We start from the raw sequence: 15729 nt of genomic DNA, 5'->3' as shown, positions 1-15729 counted from the left end.
AGGTAAAACCTGGGGAGGTTCAGAGCTGTGATCCTGGAGATGGTAAATATCTCCACTTATCGTAGGCAAGTATCTTTACCAATTTCTATTTTTTCTTATTTTAAAACTACTGTTCTTATTTCTAAGTTTTGTTGTTGTTTTAGTTAATGATATTTACTATTAGTTTTTGAGATGTTAGAAGTGCTAATTAAACTGTGCAGGCAGCCCTGGGTGAGATTCAAAATGCAAAGGAAAGTGAGAGTTGGCCGAGATTCAAAATGCAAAGGAAAGTGAGAGAGCTCTCCTCAATGTTCATGTTGATAACAAGAAAGTTGTGCTTGGTGCACTTACATATGGGAAATGCGACCAATTTTAGTTGGGTATTATGTTTTCTAAACCGTTCAAGCTTTCACACAGTTGCACCACAAGAAGCGTCTTCTTCATTGGTTATACCACAGTTGTAGAAGAAACAAATGAATATCCTTTACATTAATCAAGCCTTACTTACAGAATTTTTGATGTTCATTAAATTTCATGGGGAATAGAATGTTTTTGTTATACCACAGTTGTAGAAGAAACAGATGGATATCCTTTACATTAATCAAGCCTTACTTACAGAATTTTTGATGTTCATTAAATTTCATGGGGGAATATAATGTTTTTGTTACTGCAAAATTGTCTTGACGTCATTGTCACTGGAATGGGAGGATATGATGACTTAGGTGAGAATCTTAGGAGAGCGTACTTGCGTATTGTCTGTGTTTGTATATAATATTAGACTAGTTTTTATCTTTTTTTGTATTATTTAATAGGTGCCCTGTTTAACCCATTTTTCATATTATTTATTTTTGTTACGGCAAACTCCAGGCTCTGATTCTGATGATGATCGACAAGCTCAGGCTCTGATGCATCGTGTTAAGGAAAATGGTAAATTATGATTTATGTTTGGGTTTACATTAAATGTGCAATGTTATGACTTGTTTTAATTATGTTGCTCAAGTCAGAAGAATTGTGATGGTTTATTAGGATGTTGGGCTTGACTTGTTTTGATGATTAATGACAGGCCAAAGAGAAACCAGGCTTGCCAAGCCTGAGTTAATGAAAGATGGTGCGAAACAAGTGAAGCCTGAACCTGTGATAATTGATAAAGCAGCTGCAAAGGCTAAGCCGGAGAAAGAAAATCACTTCTGGCAAGAAACCGGTGGAAAAAGAAGAATCCACTGATGATGGAGATGATGGTGATGGTGTGGATGATGAGGACGATGATGAGGTTAGTACCAAATTCCTATTTTAATATTCTCAGTAGCTCTTAATTATTTATGGATGCAGAGAATTTGCTCTAGATGTCAATTTGGTATGTGTGGTGGCAGTTACTTAAATGTCTTTTAGATGTTTACAAGGCACAACCTTTTCTCGTATTTAGCTTTTTCTCATTGAAATTAACGAGGCTTCATGCTTCCACGAGTGCCAGGCTCCCTTCTTAGTCAAAGGTCAGATCCTCAACTATAAATTTGGCAGGAAAATTTGCTTTTAATCAATAACAGCGAGGGCAGTGTTTTTAGTCATTTGATCACTGCCCCACTCAAAACAATTCCAAATAAAATTAAGATAACATAACAAACATTGAAAAATGAAAGTGTAAATGTTATATAATTTGGACTTTTTTAGAAAGCATAATGGGAATTTGACTATTATTGTTGCCCAGTTGCAATTTTGCATTGCTTGAATTGCATTTTTTGACTGTATAAATGGATTCAATGTCCTATAAAACTCCTGTTACATCTTGATTGTGCAATCTCAATAATTGATATCTGTGATTTAAACATTTCTAAATTTTTATATGGTTTTCAGACAAAAGTTTAATATAGCCAGAAAAGGTTCAAATTGTAGCATGTTTAGACTATTTTAAAAAGTAAACACCATGCAACATTTTGTCTGTGTATTTTTATTTGATCCTTCTTTGATGTGAAATTTTGGTTGCTAAAATACTCCCTTTTGGTATCTATCTTCAAATTGACTTGAAGAATGCACCTGACTTAATCATTTCCCTAGCTCCAGCCACCTAGGGTCAGCTAAGCCTGAGATATTACAAGATACCTGAATGACTGTATAACCACATGACCACTATTGAAGGCAACTCCATTATTAATAAAAACCATGCTTTATTACAGAACCGGTGCTTACTGCATTAACACAGCAAAACAGTGTGGGAAGACTTTGGTGAACTGCATTATCTGGGGGCATTTGTGCTTGGTAGTGGTGATATGTAAGTGCAACACCCCCATATCTACCTTAAGGTTCTGGGTAAAACTCCACTATTGAAAGCAACTCCATTATTAATAAAAACCATGCTTTATTACAGAACCGGTGCTTACTGCATTAACACAGCAACACACTGTGGGGAAGACTTTGGTTAACTGCATTATCTGGGGGCATTTGTGCTTGGCAGTGGTGATATGCAAGTGCAACACCCCCATATCTACCTTAAGGTTCTGGGTAAAGTTCTGTGGGAAGGGAACCTGGCAAATGGTATCTGCCTTAAGGATATTCATTCTCCCCTGCACTTTTTTCTATTATTTGCCCAGTAAGAGTTAACACAGCAACACACTGTGGGGAAGACTTTGGTGAACTGCATTATCTGGGGGCATTTGTGCTTGGCAGTGGTGATATGCAAGTGCAACACCCCCATATCTACCTTAAGGTTCTGGGTAAAGTTCTGTGGGAAGGGAACCTGGCAAATGGTATCTGCCTTAAGGATATTCATTCTCCCCTGCATTTTTTCTATTATTTGCCCAATAAGAGCGTTTCTGATCTACTGTTATCTTTCTGGAGCAGTCTTATTTGACCTTCCTTGGGAGCCCATTTTATCTTGTTATTACTGCCAGAAGTTTAAATTCTAATGACTTTTTTTCAAGAAGTTTTATGATTTTTATGGTAAAATTAGATTTTGAATTTTCCTATCTTTTTAAGTACAATGTTTACAGCCAGTAATTAATATATATTTTTTGTTACTGCCAAAAAGTATGCACCATTTCCTTGTGTAATGTAATTTGCTATGGGAGGCGTACCTTTTCAGGCTTGGAAGTTTGAAGTGTGAACTTTCTAATTGTTTCAACGGCAAAATATGGAAGGATCAAGTGACGATGAGGATGAATCTGATGAGGAAGAGGGTAATTTCGAAGATGAAAGTGACGAGGATAAGAACCAAAAGACACCCAAGGTATGAGTGATAATAAAGCTGAATCAGCTACTGTTTATATCAAAATCTATTCTGCTTTATAGCTAATTCTTTATCTTTTTGAAAAAAGGTTGAGTCCTCTGGGAAGAAAAGACCTTTACCAGATTGCTCTACTAAGTCTCCTGGCACTGATAAGAAGCAAAATTGACACTAGGTGGAGCACCAAATCCAGGTCAACGCTTAAATACGTGATTGATTTTTTTTTATTTTTATTTTTTATTGGTGATGTGGAATCTTTTGACTACTTCACTGTGGATGGTGTGAACATGTTTTGAGAGTTCTATTGGGGCTTTAGACAATATGATCTTTTGTGGAAAGTAAAATTAAGATAGTGACTCTATTTTTAAATATGTTTGAAATAGTTGTAGGAATAATAATGTTTTTGGTGAGATTGATGATGTTGGTTTTGAGTTGAATATTAGAAGTATTTGTTCTGTACAATAGATTTTATAATGTTGCGTTTGATAGCTAACAACAACAATGCTTTGTATTGATATTTGGCTCTACTTCTGAATTTATCATATTGAAGTTGCCTTTTTGAATTTATCAAAAAGGGTGGAGGACCTAAAACACTTGTGTCCAAGGAGCAAATTCCTAGCAACAAAGGGCAGACTCCTAAAGCTAAAGGAGCAGTTGCTGCCAAAGAGGTATTTCTGCTGCTTTCCCCTTGGAATAATTAACAGCTATACAATTATTAGATTGTCTCCGGGATGTGATATTTATGGATCAGCATTTTATGCAGTCACCGAAGCCCAGTACTACAGCTGGACCAGGAAAGAAAATTGGCCAGCATGTTTGCAATACCTGCTTGAGGTGGGTTTTATTATTTGATTTACTGTATGTAGAAGAGTCACAAGTGCAGAATGGCTTAAATCTTAATCAAATTTATTTATTTTGGTTCTTTTTCATTTTAATTTCTGTATATGCATTTTTTTTTAGAGTTCTATAGGTGTTCATGATTATTTGTGTTTCACCCTTATGAAGTAAAGGTGATATATACGGTGTTGTGGGAGGAAAGTTTGTTAATTGTCTGCAGTTTTTGAGTATCATAAAATTTATTCAATAGCCCTTGACACATTGATCTTTTCTGTGGTTAAATTGAGTCATTTCTTGTTTGGGTTGTAAAATTATGCTGGTATGTGTTCACACCCGTCACTGCATGACGATTTTGGTGTAAGATGTTGCAGCTGTGAGTTTCCTGATAACACATACTCTGACATGTACTGGAAGTGACGGGCTAAAATTTTAAATTCCTGTCTGTCAAAGGCCTTCTGTTTGGGAAGTTAGAAACCAGTCATTATATTCGGTGTTATTGCATAATGTCCACTCTTTGGACTCGTTTAATATTCGTTTGTGTGAATCTTTGTTTGTTCACGTTTTGAGAGTAAGAATAATATAGACCAACGCAGAGGAGCTATGATGAGTCTTCTCGTTAATCTGAGATTTTATGAGGATAAACAAAATCCATTTATCAAGTTTCTGAGCTCCTTCATGGTTGAACTGTCTAATGAAACATCTTGGTAACTCTATGCAGATTGTGATTTGTGACATAGAATGTGGTTTGATATATTCATTTGAGTGGGAGTGATATTAAATGGATGTGGTTTTGTAACATAATCCGGTTTATTATATTCATTTGGGTGGGAATAATATTTTATGGTTGTGTAAACTGCTATGATGAGCTTTCCTGTTGAGAGAAATTATAAACCAGTGAAGAAGAGCGATGATGAGCTTTCTCGTTAATCTGAAATGCGTTTTATGAGGATAAACAAAATTCATTCATGTTTGAACTATTTAATGAAAGAATAAGACAGTCAAATCTATGTAAAATGTAGCTTTAATGCAGAATATGGTTTTAATGAAAGCACTAGGTTGGTCTATGCAGATTGCAGTTTTTAAATAGAATTGAGTTTAGTTTATTGAGAAATTAATAATTATTGACCAATGCAGAGGAGATATGATGAGCTTTCTCGTTAAGTCGAGATCAACTCTACGAGGATACATAAAATCCATTCGTTTCAAGTTTCTGAGCTCCTTCATGGTTGGACACTTTAATATAACTGTCTTCCTTTGTGGAATGCAGTTTTAACGTAGAATGTAGTTTTGATGAAACAATTAATTCACTCTATTATGCGGAATGCAGTGTTCATCATTGAAAGGAGTTCAATATATATCCGTAACAAATAAATGATGGGTGTAAGGTTTTATGATGAGCTTTCTTGTCGATGCGAGAAATTATAGTTAAATGCAGAGGAGCTATAATGGGATTTCTCGTCACTCCGGGATTCATTTCGAGGATAAATCAAGAGCATTCACAAGAGACATTATATACCAATGTAGAAGAGCGATGAAGAGCTTTCTCGGTAATCTGAGATGCGTTATATGATGATAAGCAAAATCCATTCATCAAGATTCTGTGCTTCTTCATGGTCGGGCTGTTTAATGAAACAACTAGGTAATCTATGCAGAGTGTAGTTGTAACATAGAGTCCATTCTGAATTTATGAACATTGAAAATGCCCTGTGGCGAAAACGATCCATACCCACGATCTATGGATGGTAAACGGAGTACTTACCCACCATTCATGGACGGTAAATATTATTTACCTCTGATTCATGGATGGTAAATGGGTAAAACCATTATCCTCATTTGCTGTGATTCATGGATTGTAAATGGTTAATCCATTTTCCCTCATCATGAACCCTAATTTGTGATTCATGGACCGTAAATGGGTAAACCTTTGGCCCTGTATATGGAGCGTAACCTTTGGACCATTGGCTCCTATAAATGGAGTGTAACCCTTGGACCATTGGCTCTTGTATGTGGAGCCTAATCTCTGACCTCCCCAATTTTGGGGGAGAGATCTTATGTTTGGTGTCTGATTCATGACTTTTCCGAAGAGATTTGATGTCTGGTTCTTGACCTCCCCAATTTTAGGGTAAAAGTTGGTGAGAGATCTGATGTCTAATTCATGACGTTCCCAACTCTGGGGAAAGATCTTACACCCTGGTTCATGACCACCTGTTTAAGCTAAACGTCTAGGCTTCAAAAGTAGTTAGTTATATAGGGGAACTTCTCGTTTTAAATGGGAGAGATCTGACATCTGGTTCATGACGTTCCAAACTCTGGGGGAAAGACTTACACCTGGTTCATGACCACAGATATTACACCTTGTTCATGACCACCTGTTTAAGCCAACATTCTAGGCTTTATAAATAGTTAGTTATATAGGGGCACTCCTCGTTTTAATGGTCTTTTATGTTATAGTTTTATTTTTATTATGCAGAAGGCCACTTTGTTTTTTGAGAGATCTTCCACACCTTGCTCACGACCCTTCTCGTTTCAAAGGTCTTTAATTTTTAGTTTTAATTTAATTATGTAGTAGTCCACTTTGTGTTATGAGGCCGCTTTGTTTTATATGGTGTTTGTCTTGCATCTGGAACAAACCCATTCAATATTGACATTGTAAGTTTGGTAAGCTATATTTTCCCCTGCGATATTGACATTGTAAGTTTGGTAAGCTGTATTTTTTGTGAGATCTATTATGTGGCAGAGAATAGACAGGTAGAAAATGTAAAGAATTTGAATATCTATACTTTCTAGTTTTTACACGACTTGCACCCGACTACTACGTTTCTAAATTGTTCTCCTTATTTTCGATTTATTTTGTATTTAAGATTTTACGTGTTTGAATACCATGATTTATTTTGTATTTAACATTTCACGTGTTTGATACTCTGGATGAGGCGGCCTAACCGTTGTATTTAACAGGAACTTTGCAACAGAATCTGTATTGTCACAACACAACGAAGCCCAGCATGGCGGAAAACAAGTTGACTCATCAGAATATATTCATGGGACATCTGGATGTGTGGTAGACTGGCAGAAAGAATCGGTTCCAGAGAAATAGTGGAAAACTTGTGAGGTTTTGGGAAACATTTGGAATCTGTAGTACACGGGAGGTGCTAAGTTTCTGTTTTGTAATTTCTGCAAAGGATGTGATGACAATATTATGCGGGATAAGGAATGCACTGTCTAGGGGAAGTTCTAACCATGGTAGCAGCCCTGAGGAAACAGGATGATAGACATGATGCTATAGAAGCACGTGAGGTAGAGCATTGTCTGCTTGCTAATGCAATGTTGATGATTTTATCGACATTCTTAGTCAGGTTGCTACTTTGAGGAATGAAATAGAAGATGCTTAGCTTGTGGCATTTGAGTGCACTTGTCTATTTTTGCGTTTTACATTACCATATCCTATTTCTATGTTAGCATTGTTATACAGAAAAGGCTTAGGTTGGATGCGCATTATTCTCACATATCATGCTAGTATGTACTAAAAGTGAATTTGAAAAAAATACACTGTTAGAACTGAAAGTGTGACATATCATGCTAGTATGTATTAAAAGTGAATTTCAAAAAAATACACTGTTAGAACTGAAAGTGTGGTGTGAACTTGGGATAAATTAGTCTATCAATGTGTGGAATTTTAGAGCAGATAACCCTGTCTGTATGGGCCACAAGTTGGAGGGTGTCTTCACATGTATGTATGGGTTGGGTCAGGTTATATTAGTACAACCACATTAACCACATTAAGAATAAACATATTAAAATTAATATAAAATATTAAGCGATTGATATACCTATATGGGTCACATTAAGAATACAAATATTAATGCTTGATATTGTTATATGGGCCACAGGATTGATATAGCTATATGGGCCACATTAAGAATACAAATATTAATGCGTTTGATATTGTTATATGGCCCACAGGATTGATATAGCTATATCGGCCACATTAAGAATACGTTATATGGGCCACAAGATTGATATAGCTATATGGGCCACATTAAGAATACAAATATTATATGGGCCACATTAAGAATACAAATATTAATAATTGATATTGTTATATGGGCCCTGTGTCATTTCATGTATGGGTCTCAACATGTGTCATTACACCCTCAACCTGTTTCATTTCATGTACGGGTCAAGTTATACCAGTACAACCACATTAAAAATACAAATATAAATATTAATGTGATTGATATAGCAGGTTTGATTTGTATCTATATAAATATATAACAAAAAAAATATTGTAACAAAAATATTCTTATGACTTGATAATATTAGGGTTGGATAAAAAGACAAAAGATAAAAAAACAGAAGTGAAGAATATAAAGCAGTTTTTCTAAAATTAAATATGCATTGAGAATCTCTAAAAAAAATTAGTTAAAATAAAGTCAACAAATGCTTCCTTAAATACCTGTGATATAGCTATATAGGCCACATTAAGAATACAAATATTAATTCTATTGATATTGTTATTGGGCCACATTAAGAATACAAATATTAATGATTGATATTGTTATATGGGCCACAGGTTGAGGGTGTCATTTCATGTATGGGTATTAAGAATACAAATATTGATGATCCATATTGTTATATGGACCACAGGTTGAGGGTGTCATTTCATGTCTGGGTCAGGTTATATCAGTACAACCACTTTAAAAATACAAATATAAATACAAATATTAATGTGATTGATATAGTAGGTTTGATTTGTATCTATATAAATATATAACAAAAAAATTATTGTAACAAAAATATTCTTATGACTTAATAATTTTAAAGTGGGATAAAAAGACGAAAGATATATAAATATATAACAAAAAATTATTGTAACAAAAATATTCTTACGACTTAATAATCTTAGAGTTGGATAAAAAGACGAAAGATAAAAAACCATATGTAAAGAATATAAGACAGCTTTTCTAAATTAAATATGCTTTGAAAATCCCTAAAAATTTAAAATCAACAAATGCTCCCTTAAATACCACCTTAAGTAGAAATAGGAATATTATAGGAATGTTATTGCCATCTTTATTGTATAACAGGTTACATTGATGTTATAGGGCCCATACAAAGCGAGATACCACCCTGGTGTATCAGCCAGCTAAATATGCCTGTGTAGCACAATTTATAAACTTTCCTTGCTTCATTGTGTTGCAGGGGACTATATTTATCCCTTGTCGTTATGTTAAACGACTAATTCATGGCTAGGAACCAATTTATTTGGGTGTGCATGGGTATGGTGCAAGAGACTTGTATGATTTTGGACGTGTTAGATTTTTAAGATAATATGTTGAGAACGATTTTGGATATATGTGTTGGATTGTTATGATAATATCTCGAATTCTCGAACGTATAACACGGTACAATTTCTATTGGCTATGGTGCTTTGGATGTTGGTATTTGATATGGTCCTGGGGTAGACACAATGGTTTTATCTTGGGGGTGTTATGCTTTACATATCTTTTAGTGCCACACGAGTTTACATTGGATGAAAAGTGTGATGTTGGAGGGTTCGATGTTAAAATAGAATGGTTTGTGAGCTGTGATTACCTGGATTGCTATTGAAATAAAAATAAAATGATGTCATATCGTATCTAAAAAATAAACTCATTTGACTAGAAGAGGCCAAATTCTTGTGAGGAAAGATGATGATTTTGATTGCTTATTCATCGCTGGCATTCTCACATCTGGAAAGTCATTACTTGTTATGGAGGCCGTTATGATTATAAAGGTAAATGTTGCTCAAGCGATCTATTCTACTTCTAGAGATGGATATGTTGTGACGTGTTCTCTGATGTCACATTTCATTAAGCGGGCTACTATTACAGCGAGAGATGGAAGTGATGTGTCAATTTCTCTATTGTCACATTTCTTCGAGTGAGCTACTTTGCATTGGTCGTTATTCTGATACGGTGGGTTGGGGTGAAAGACGTGACATGTTCTCTGTATCTTGAGCTATTCTAATATTTAGTTATCCCTTAACTTGTTCTCTAGATTCCTGAACTTCTTGTTAAATAATTTTAGCTTTGACATCTTAAATAATAAGAAGTATGATAATTTAAAATTATAAATTCCTAAGGATGTGTGTTAACTTTTAACTGTGAATTTTTAAAGGAGATTCCCATGACCATAACATAAAATTATAAATTCCTACGGGATGTGTTTTAGCTGTGTGATTTTTTAAAGGAGATTCCCATAGATAATATGCTTACTAGTTTTCGTGGTCAAATTTGCACTAAGTAGATGTGAAAACGTACTAAGCAAGTGTGCTTTCTATGTAGACACTGATTGTAATAATGTTTGAAGGGTAGTTGAAGGACAACATCACAAGGATTATCTGTTATCTGAAAATTTCATGTGTTAGTTGAACTACATGCACTATTTTCTTTTACCGAGAAAGGTCTTTCTATTGGTTTTTAACGAGAAAATAATAGTTTTTTTTTTTTAAGATGGAGAAATTAAATTTCTTTTTTTTTCAATGTTTTGAAATTTACACATCTACTATGACATTTCTGCCCTTCGCACCCAAATGTTCGAATAAATCTGTTAGATGGCTATCTAAAGGGAGAGTGTTTCCTTGGAATATGTTAATCTAAAATCTTAAGAATGTTTTCTGTTTGAAATATTTTTATATATAAATTTAATTTTGATTAATGGTAGAATGGAATTGTTTTATGCTTTTGGTCATCTGCCAAAAGCCTACTGGAAAGTGTTGCTGTTTTGAAATATGTCAATTACCCAATTTAGAAAATACTTTTGATTTGAAATATGTTCACATTTTAGATTTTGTTTGAATCATTTTTTTGGGGGCATGTGTTGATTTAAGAAGTCTCTATTCTCAATTCTTAATTCGTGTGGAAGAATGATTAATTTATATTAAAGTATCACATGAAAAAATTATGGATCCATATTAAGGTATCATTTAGATGACTTTTATCCTATCCAACGCGCTATTATTTTTGTGTTACAGAGTGATGTAATTTTACAATAGAATACTTTTGAGCTTTATAACAACTTATGGTGGTTTTTACATCCATAAACATATGTACATATATCAAAAACATCACACCAAAACACATACCAAAAACATTCGCTCAACCAAAGAATAGAGAAGGATACATAGCCCACATTTGATCCGCTAGTTTTCATGTAGCGTCATCATACCCAAAGCGTTTCCACTGCACTTTAATTTGTTTGATTGCTTGGTTTCGGAGTATGATCAACTTTCTTTGCAATATACACTGAGGTTGGTGTTGGAATTCTCCATCTGGTTCCATCTGCAATACAAACCAATCAATCACCTCACCCTCATCAAAAGAACCACCTCACCCTCATCAATAGAACTATACTTTACTGCAATCCTTGCCAGATCAATAGACTCTAAACAACCATGGATGTCACTGGATTTCTCCACCTACACTGTGAGAAATTTACTATCTCTTAGTCTCTAGGATTGATTGCAATCCACAATCCGATTTAAGGATCACTAGGCCATAATTGAGAATTCACATTCTAGGTTTTATCGTATATCCTTCCATTCACCGTCTAATGATTCCTAGCCCTAATCAAGGGCACCCACCTCTAGGCGTTACTGTATATCTCGCTATTCACTGGTCAAGGATTCCTAGGCCCACCGAGTCAACACAAAATTTGGCTTTACCACAACCCATAATTCGGTTCAGGGGTTACTAAGACAAGGCTTTACCACAATCCGTAGTTTGGTTTAGGGATCCCTAGGGCATGTGTTCTTTCTTTCAGAGATCCACCTCACTCAGTTTCGAATTCATCGGACAATTTAGCTCAACCAAAACATGAGAACCCCATCACACCATGGCTATCCAAAAATGGCAACGTTAGGTTGAAAAACATTGTCACACTTGGCAAAACCTATGCCCATAACAACGAGAGAACCAACACATGCATAACCATGCATGCCAAAACTAGCAAGGAAATCACACATGCAAATCGATACCTGCAAATAATTCTGCTGTAGTTGCCTGATCCTGCTCTTCCTTGCTTGATGCTTGCTTTCCTTTGCTTTTCTTGAGCCAATGTTGAAGTGCTCTAATAAAACTCTAAGTGTCCAAGAGTGAGAGAGAGAGAGAATAGATAGAGAGCTCAAAAATTGAATTGATAAAATGTACCAATTGATCCTTAGACACTTTTATTATTATTAATGAAGCCTTTATTTTATTCATTTTTCATTATTTTCCTTCATTTTCCGCCTCACATGACACTTGTGACCTTTCACTTTCATTTTCTCCTAATTTCCATTATTTTCATAAATAAAATTCCAATTAATGCTTCATGCTTTTCCAAAGCATTCGCCAATTTCTTTAGCTAGAGTAAACCAATTGCATATCCACAATATGATGTTTTTCCCAACATCTAACTTTGAACAAGTGTCCCATAACCGTGGTTATTATTTTGCCTTTATTAATTTTATTTATATGGAATTTTTACCAGGGTTGTTACAAAACCCTCCCTTGTGGGGAAACACCGTCCTCAGTGTTCAATCACATCTACAACCAATAAAGATTGCTGTAAGCAAAACATACTGCCTATGGAGCTTTATAACTTAGTTCGATGTAGTGTTTGCAATGATCAACCTGCTTAAAAGCGAACCAACATAATATAACCACATGACAACCATAATGATATGACACCCATACAGCTTATTGAAGCTTTATAACACAACTCATAACAATATTTACATCCATATACATATGTACATATATAAAAAACATCACACCAAAACATATACCAACTTTTTTTTCTCAACCAGCGAATAGAGAATGATACATAGCCCACATTTGATCCACCATCTCCTATGTAGCTTTATTGGGCCCAAAGTGTTTCTACTGCACTTTAACTTGCTTGATTGCTTGGTTCCATAGCATGATCATCTTTTTCTGCAGTATACACGGAGGTTCCGATTGGAATTCTCCATCTGACTCCACCTGCAATACGAACCAATCAATCACATGATCAACTTCTTTAATATATTTCTTAAGCAATGACATGTGGAAAACATCATGGAATTTCACTGTTGGAGGCAGTGCAAGTTGATAGGCTAATGGTCCAATCCTTCAAGAACCTTGAAAGGTCCACAAAATCGAGGTGTCAACTTGGCACACGATCCAATCCACAATGAGCTCTTCTTCGACTTGATGCGCAAATACACCTGCTCCCCAACCCGAAACTCCTTATACAATTTGTTCTGATTTGCATAGTTTTTCTACCTGTCCTGTGTTGCCTTCAGATTCTTCTTGATAATCTGCATTTGCTGTTCAATCTCTGTCAACATATCCGGTCCAATCAACACCCTATTCACTGGATCACTCCAACTGATGGGAGTATTACAACTCTGCCCATACAATGTTTCGAACGAACTCATCCTCAAAGATTCCTGATACCCATTGCTGTAAGCAAACTCAATCAGTGGAAGATATTCTTCCCACTTCTGCCGTTGATGCATCACATACATCCTCAACATGTCCTCTAATATCCTGTTGACCCTCTTTTTCTGTCCATCCGTCTGCAGATGGTAAGCTGTATTAAAGGCCAACTTTGTCCCTAAACCTGCAAACAACTCATTCCAAAACTTGGAAGTGAGTTTAGCATCCATGTATGACACAATCTTTTTTGGAACACCATGCAACCTCACTACATTTCTTATGAAGACTTGTGCTATATCACTAACTGAATAAGTAGTCTTCACTGGAATAAAGTGCGCTACCTTTGTCAACCTGTGCACCATAATCATGATGGAATCATGTTGTCTAGAAGTCCTCGACAAATTTGTGATGAAATCCATGGAAATGACCTACCATTTCCACTATGGAATCACAATCGGCTATAGTAGGCCACTTGGATGCTTACATTCTGCCTTCACCTGCTGACCGTCCAAACATCTAGCTACAAACTTTGCCACGTCCCTTTTCAGATTCAACTAATAATAAAACTTCTTCGCTGTTGTCAATGTCTTTTGATACCCTGGGTGACCTGAATACGGTTTCATGTGAAACTCTCTCAAGAGTTTCCTTGAGATCACTACCGCTTGACACACATCCTGTCCCTAAATCTAATTAAGCCATATGTTGTAAGACGATAGTCCACATCCTGATCACTTGTACCCTATTGTAATATGTGCATAAGCTCTGTGTATCTGTCATCCTGAGCTCCTGTCTGTATGATCCGATCCTGTCGGTTTGTCTCATAAGAATTCATAACTGCTATATGGTTCACCTGTACCCCCCTGCTAAGAGCATCTGCAAACTTTTTCTCTTTACCCTTGATGTACCTGATCTCAAAGTCGAACTCACTGATCGTGACCAACCATCTAGCTTTCCTGGCATTCAAGTTTCTTTGATCGAACAAGTATCTCAACCCACTATGATCACTCATCAATACAAACCTCCTGCCAAGAAGATATTGCCTCCACATCTTCAATGCATGGATGATCTTTTCCAACTCAAGATCACGTGTCCGATAATTCTGCGCATGCTCATTCAATTTCCATGACTCATAACGCACTCTTGTCTTTCTTGCATCAAAAATTTACCAAGTGCTCTCTTGCAAACATCTACATATACCACAAATTCTTCGTCTGGATATGCAATCTTTAACATTGGAGAATTTGTCAACAACTGTTTCAGTTGCTCAAAACTTGCTGCACATTCTTGTCATTTCAAATTTATTACATTTCATTTGCAATGAAGTAATAAGATATGCAATGCGAGAAAAGTTCTTGATGAACCTCCTATATTAATTTGCTAACCCCATGAATGATCTTACGTATCCACATTTCTAGGAGCTTCCCATGATAGCTCTTATCTTCTTTAGATCCATTACTATACTTTCTTTGGAAAAAATGTATCTCAAGTAATGTACCTCCGTCTGAAAGAAACCACATTTGCTAAGCTTGGCATACAACCGAGGTTGTCTTAGCAATCTCAACACTGCTGCTAAATGCTAGACATGTTCTTTCTCATTCCTAGAAGATATCAAGATGTTATCAATGAATACAATGACAAACTTGTCTAGATAAGGACACAACACACTTCATCAAACACATAAAGGTAGCTAGAGCATTAGCCAAACCAAATGGAACTACAACAAACTTATAATGCTCGTACCTAGTCTGGAAAGTTGTTTTGTATGTCCTCTTCCTTAATGTGTACTTGATGATATCATGATATCAGATCAATATTTGAGAACACTGTTGCTCCCTTCAACTGATTGAACAAGTCATCAATCCTTGGCAAAAAATACTTGTTCTTGATGCTCACTTTGTTCAACTTTTTGTAATCAATGCATAGCTTAAGTGTACCATCCTTCTTCTTCATAAACAATACTGGTGCACCCCAAGGTGATACACTTGGCCTAATGTATCCCTTGTCAAGCATTTCCTTAATTTGAAACTTCAGCTCTTCTAACTCTGGTGTGCTCATTCTATATGGTGCCTTTGATGCTGGTGCTGCTCCTGGTACCAACTCAATAGAAAAGTCTAGTTCTCTATGAGGTGGCAACTCTGAAATATCTGCAGGAAATACATCCTGAAACTGCTGTAAGATCAGGTACTTGTTCAATACCTACACATCCTCAACATCTTTACCTTTATCATTAGAAATATGCACTGCAAATAAAACACA

General features: G+C 35.7%; 1 pseudogene; it reads left to right on the top strand.

The window, feature by feature from the left end:
* The first annotated feature begins 361 nt into the window (after positions 1 to 361).
* On the top strand, positions 362 to 7173 carry LOC149152254 (uncharacterized; annotated as a pseudogene).
* The last annotated feature ends 8556 nt before the right edge of the window (positions 7174 to 15729 follow it).

Source organism: Pinus tabuliformis, chromosome 9 (assembly GCF_031772625.1).
Source record: "Pinus tabuliformis cultivar Carrire ecotype Pingquan chromosome 9, CPIR1, whole genome shotgun sequence".
NCBI lineage: Eukaryota > Viridiplantae > Streptophyta > Pinopsida > Pinales > Pinaceae > Pinus > Pinus tabuliformis.
The sequence above is the reverse complement of the archived record's forward strand: the minus strand, read 5'-3'. Positions and strand labels throughout refer to the sequence as shown.